Source organism: Homalodisca vitripennis, chromosome 2 (genome assembly GCF_021130785.1).
Source record: "Homalodisca vitripennis isolate AUS2020 chromosome 2, UT_GWSS_2.1, whole genome shotgun sequence".
NCBI lineage: Eukaryota > Metazoa > Arthropoda > Insecta > Hemiptera > Cicadellidae > Homalodisca > Homalodisca vitripennis.
The window spans coordinates 61238640-61244651 of record NC_060208.1 but is presented as its reverse complement, the minus strand read 5'-3'; the positions used below and the strand labels follow the sequence as shown (position 1 = coordinate 61244651).

General features: G+C 31.8%; 1 protein-coding gene across 1 annotated transcript in view; it reads left to right on the top strand.

The window, feature by feature from the left end:
- Positions 1 to 221: 221 nt before the first annotated feature.
- LOC124354035 (zinc finger protein 98-like) overlaps positions 222 to 6012 on the top strand; it is a 28470-nt gene continuing 22679 nt past the window's right edge. The window contains exon 1 of the mRNA XM_046804189.1: positions 222 to 311. The gene's annotated coding sequence lies outside the window, so the exon portion shown is untranslated. The remainder of the gene's footprint in view (positions 312 to 6012) is intronic.

The window sequence follows — 6012 nt, the reverse complement described above, 5'->3', positions numbered from 1 at the left end:
CTTAATTATCACATTCCTCTTTTAAAACTAACAAATACACAACATTAATGTAAATCCCACTCCATTAACATTGAATAATTAATATATATTATGGAACTACGAGGCTGCATGTTTTTTACGAAGCCTGCTCTTTTGAGCAAACCAGAAGAAAAAAAAAGACAGGCGCGGTAAATAATGGAAGATAGAATGATAGAATCACATCCAAGACTGAAATATCATCGAGTTACGGAACTTCGAGTGATTAGGACGTGTGGTTGCCGATTTCCTGTGTTCTATTCTTACTGATTCTTCTTCTCGAGCTTTTTTAACTGGTATTTTAGTTTAATAAAATGTAACCTTAACCTTAATTGGAGTTTTCTTTTGTTTTAATAATATTATTTTATCATAAAGTTAAATAGTTTTATTTGTGTCATTTTTCTATATATTACATCACACACACACAGAGTAGTGTAATAATTTCAAGACTTGGCTGGACCTGACACGATGGATGCAGGTCTAGCCACCCCGATTCAGAAGGACATGAACCCCTCTGAACTAGAAATAGCGGTAGATTCGCTATTAAAATCTAACATGGATACGTCAGATCATACTTATAGTACTATTAACACTGATAATGACACAAATACAAATGAGTTAAAACGAAAATGGGAAAATGTAGAGAACACTAACTCAAAAAATGAACAGACAACTGAGATTAAAAAAAGTTTTATTAAAAGATATTACAAAGAAAGTAACAAAGGGCCATACGAAATCATAGTTCAACATAAAAGTAAACAAAAATTAAATCCATTTCAGATTGGTAAAATAATAAAACAACACCACAATGACATAGATTTCATAGTACGTGCAGGCAAACAACCTGTCTGTCACATGTAAAAATTACACTGCGGCAAATAATCTAATCGATTCACAATTTCTTTAACAAATTATAATGTTTTTGTACCAACCATAAAAATTTATTCTGTTGGAGTCGTTTTTCATTGAACCAGACATAAGCGAAAATGAAATACTCAATGAAACTGTGAGCGAATATCCATTGGTACAAGTACAAAGGATTAAAAGGAGAGTTAACAACTCTCTTTTATAGATACTCACTTTGTTAAAATTACCTTTGATTCAGATTGTTTACCTGAATACATTAAACTTAACTATGTTCGAATGAAGGTAGAAAACATTTGTCATCCAGGTTAAACAATGTTTTAGATGTTTTTCATACGGACACGTAGCCAATTCTCCTTGCAAAAATGACAGACTCTGTAAGGACTGTGGGGATAAATATCACTCTGATGAGTGCACACAACCTCGAAGGTGCATACACTGTTATGGCCCACACAGTAGTTCTTCAAAATTATGTCCAGAATTTAAGAGACAAAAATTGATTAAAAATAGAATGAGTTACCATAAAGAGGATTATTTTAAGGCTAGCCTACATTACCCAATATCATACAAAGCAACAAAAAGCACACAATTTAAAAGACAATCATACGCTGACAAAATCAAAACAAATTTTGACTCTGAATATCCAGAGTTACCTGAATTAACACATAATATATCAACAAATATCAATACATATAACAGGTTCTCACCTTTGAGCGATGTAATGGAGCAGGATGACAGAGCTAGTTCAAATATGTTCAAGTATAAAAAAACCTATGTCTAGGAAAGTACAATAAGCTACAATAGTAATAAGCAATACAATCAAAAGCATCCAACCAGATATGACAATTCCACTAAAAGAACCACAGAGTCATCCGAATATACTTAGCCTAGGTAAATCAGTACCTGGACATAACCCTAGTAGTGTAAGTTAGGGACCAATTGAAAGATCTCCTGCACAGTAAAATTAGTGAAATAAGAAGCAAATGTCTTAAAGTCAAATTTGTCAAATGTAAATAGTGCAAAAAAAACAAATGGAAGAGATTTTTTCTTCCTTCCTCTCCAATGAGAGTCCACCCAAGGGAAAAAACTGCTAAGCCCCCAGATAAACTGAATAAAGTAGTTACTGTTAGAGGTAGTAACACAAACATTAAGAGATAATACATCAGGACATGTCAAATGACCTCAATCTGATACAATGGAATGCTAGGTCTCTAAAGCCTAAATGGCCAGAGACCATACAATTATTTAAGACCGAAAAAATACATATAGGTTTAATTCAGGAATCATGGTTAGATGAAAATGAATCTTTAACCGATGATAATTATACATTATTAAAAGTAAACAGAGATGACAGCTATGGAGGTATAGCTGTCATTATTCATAAATCTATTAAATATAAAACCATATATGAATTCAATGACAATGTAGTACAATTATTAGCTATTGAAATTAGAAATTTTAAAGTACCTATTAATATATACAATATCTATTGTACTAATAAATATATACCTCGTTCCTTTTGGAAAGACAAACTTTTTAACAAGGATAATGGATATACAAATTATTTGTGGGTGACATGAATGGACATCATCCGATTTGGGGTCCATTAAAGGCTAATTCGAGAGGCAATACTATTTTTGAAGAATACAGTAATTCATCATTCATATGTATAAAATTGATGGTAGGACTACAACCATACCAACATTTTGTCATCAACCAACCGCCTATTGATCTGACTTTTGTGACGCCTAAACCTATATTCACTATTAACATCTTGGGAAATAAATAAAGATGCACTAGGTAGCAATCATTTCCCAATTTCAATCAAATTTGACATAACTAGTATTTGTAATAGGCCTAATAGAATATTAAACAACAATGTAGGTGAAAGTAAAAAATTCAATTTTAAGAAGGCGGATTGGAGTAAATACAATAATTTAATAGAAAATAAGATTAATAGCATACTAATGCAAAATTGTAATATTAAAGTGTTGTATAATATTCACTCTAGAAGCTGCAGATAAATCTATACCTAGATACAAAGTGTGTAATAATATAAACTCCAACTTAGGCCTAATGCATGGTGGACAGATGAATGTTTCCCATGCCGTAGCTCGCAGAAGACTGGCTTTCAGTAATTTTAAAAATAATATGTCCGCACTCAACTATCACAAATTTCAACTAGCTCAGGTAGCAGCTAGAGAAACAATACAAAATGCAAAACGGCTAGGCTGGGTTAAAAATATGTAATGAGATAAGCAAACACAAATCTTCTCCACTCGCTTGGAGAATGATCAAAAAATTAAAGTGTAATCAATCTAACTGTAAAAAATGGTAGCCTACTTAATGATAATGAACAGCTTTGTGAGAATTTATGAAACAAATCACACCAGATTATGTTCCTAATAGAGAAGATTTGTTTCATATAGGCCTATTGTGACTCTAATAACAGTACTTACCCTTTCCTAGAAGATGATTTTACATTCAAGGAATTAGAGTTAGCGATTTTGTCTAAAAAGAAAGATACCTCACCAGGTTTGGATGGCATCACATATAAAATGATAAAATACTTACCATCTAATGCACTACAATATCTCTTAAATGTTTTTAATAATATATGGAATAATAAATCGGATATACCACAAATATGGAAACAATTCAGAGTGATAGGTATATTGAAGCCCTCAAAAGACAAAAATGATGAAGCATCATACAGGCCTATATCACTTATTCCGTGTATGGTTAAAGTTTTCAACACTATGATTAAGAATAGGCTTGAATGGTACATCGACAGGTCAAACATAATACCAGACACTCAATATGGTTTTCGAAGGAAAAGGGGTTGTAATGATTATATTGTAACATTATTAACCGATATTCACACAGCATTGTCTTTCAATGAGACACTTATTGCCACATCATTGGATATTACGAGTGCGTACGATAATGTCTCAATCCCAGTTTTGTGTAGTAAGATGTTAGAACTTGGTATTCCTAATAAAATTGTTAAATACTGTCATCAATGGCTATCTGATAGGGAAATAATCATGAGTCATTCTAGTTCAGTAATACCAAGACGCAATTATAAGGGCCTCCCTCAAGGCAGTGTTTTGAGTCCTATATTGTTCTCCATCTATATTGCTGAGGTTAATAACTTTATACAACAACCCACTAGATCTTTACAATACGCTGATGACGTTTTAATATATTCGTCTGGTAATGGTTTCGAGCAAACGCAAACTAATGTACAAAGAACAATTGATTCACTTGAGAAATATTTTGGCCAATTGCACCTACATTTCAATGGTAATAAAAGTAAAGTAATTATTTTCACGAGAAAGAAAAATGTAAGCAATCTAAATCTGTTAGTGGAAGGATGTGTTATTCCTGTAGTGGATAATTTAAAAATTCTGGGAGTCACAATAGACAACAAACTCACGCTAAGACCGCATATTGAAAATGTTAGTAAGTTATGTTTGAAAGATATTGATATAATTAAATTTATGGCCTGTGGTACAAAAGGAATTCACCCTGATTTGGCCCTACAGATATACAAAGGCCTTATAAGGTCCAGATTAGATTATTGTTGTTTTGTATATAGTAATGCTCCCAAAAAAGACCTTCGTAAATTAGATTTAATTCAGAATCTAGCTTTAAGAACCGCAATAGGAGCTATGAAAAGCACGCCAATTATTGCCTTACAAGCAGAATGTAAAATAGCCCCACTGGAAATGAGAAGAAATATGCTAACAGATAGATTGATATACCAGATTTGTACAGGAAAAAATCATCCTACCTTCTATAAAATAATGTACTTGAAGTTGTTAACTTCCAACTTTACATACTGGAGGAATAAAAAGCTTCCACAAATTATAAAATCGGTAGATAGAATAAGCAAATACAATCCAAATTTTGATACCAATTTGGAATATAAAACCCAAAATGACTTTGAAAAACCTTTAGTTATGACCCATATAAACCTCACGTGTATTGATTCAGTAGATTATAATAATAGTATAAGTAAAAAGGGAAATAATATGACAGTATTAAAACAACACTTTCTAAAAAAATTATAAGTTAACCTCAAATGCAAGTAAACAACATCTTGAGACTAACAAGGAAAGTATTATTTTTTTTTTTTTTTTTTTTTTTTTTTTTTTTTTCTTTAAAGGCTATGACTTTGTCATTTAGCCCCGTTGTTCACTGAGTTTCTACAATAAAAATTTCTTCTGTGGTTGAAGGTCATTCTTTGTACATCTGAAACCATTACTTTTAAATATTAGTTACATAAATGTATGTTCATGTTAGAGTATAATATTAGTAAAAGTGGATGTAGGGAAGTTAAAGGTATGATAGAGGTTAAAAGGAGTCTTCTCGTCATGGGTCTATATGACATTTCTAACCCGAAAGGGGACGACCACGGATGAAGAATCCCGGTGAATAGGTATACATAAATGTTCTTGTGTTTTATAAATGTTTTTGTATTATGTTCAAAAAGTCGCATAATTTTTCTGTAAATATCTGTGTTGTTAGTTTGCAAAATGTCTTTGACTGATGTGTTTTATCTTGAAATGTCTGTTTGATTTTATTTAATTCTACTCTAGCATGTTCATATTGGGGACAATCTATGATGACATGATCTATTGTTTCCTCAGTTCCCATGTTGCATTTAAGGCAGAGGGGTGTAAAATATTTCTTTATTTTGTATAATTTACTGTTGATGTTAGCATGTCCAAATCTCATTCTATTAATATTTACTATGTCATTTCTTTTCCATTTGATGTGTTTAAACCATGGGTTTGGGTTAGTGATGTCTAAAATGTGTTTGTACCAAATGGCTTTGTTTGTTGATATTAGTTGATTATTTACTTTTTCTTTGTAATATCTCTTTCTGAGATTTTTAAAATCTTCATGGGGAATAAATGAATTTTTTAGCTCTATTCCTTCTATAACTGCCCTTTTTGCTAATTTATCAACATGTTCATTATGGTTTAATGCCACTATGACCTGGAACCCACATAATATTTATATTTTTGCCTTCTGATAGTACTGTTTTTGAAAATGTCAAGTACTAATCCGTCTGTTCTTTTGCCCCCGTTCACCGCGTCTATTGCTCGAAACAGATGATAGTGA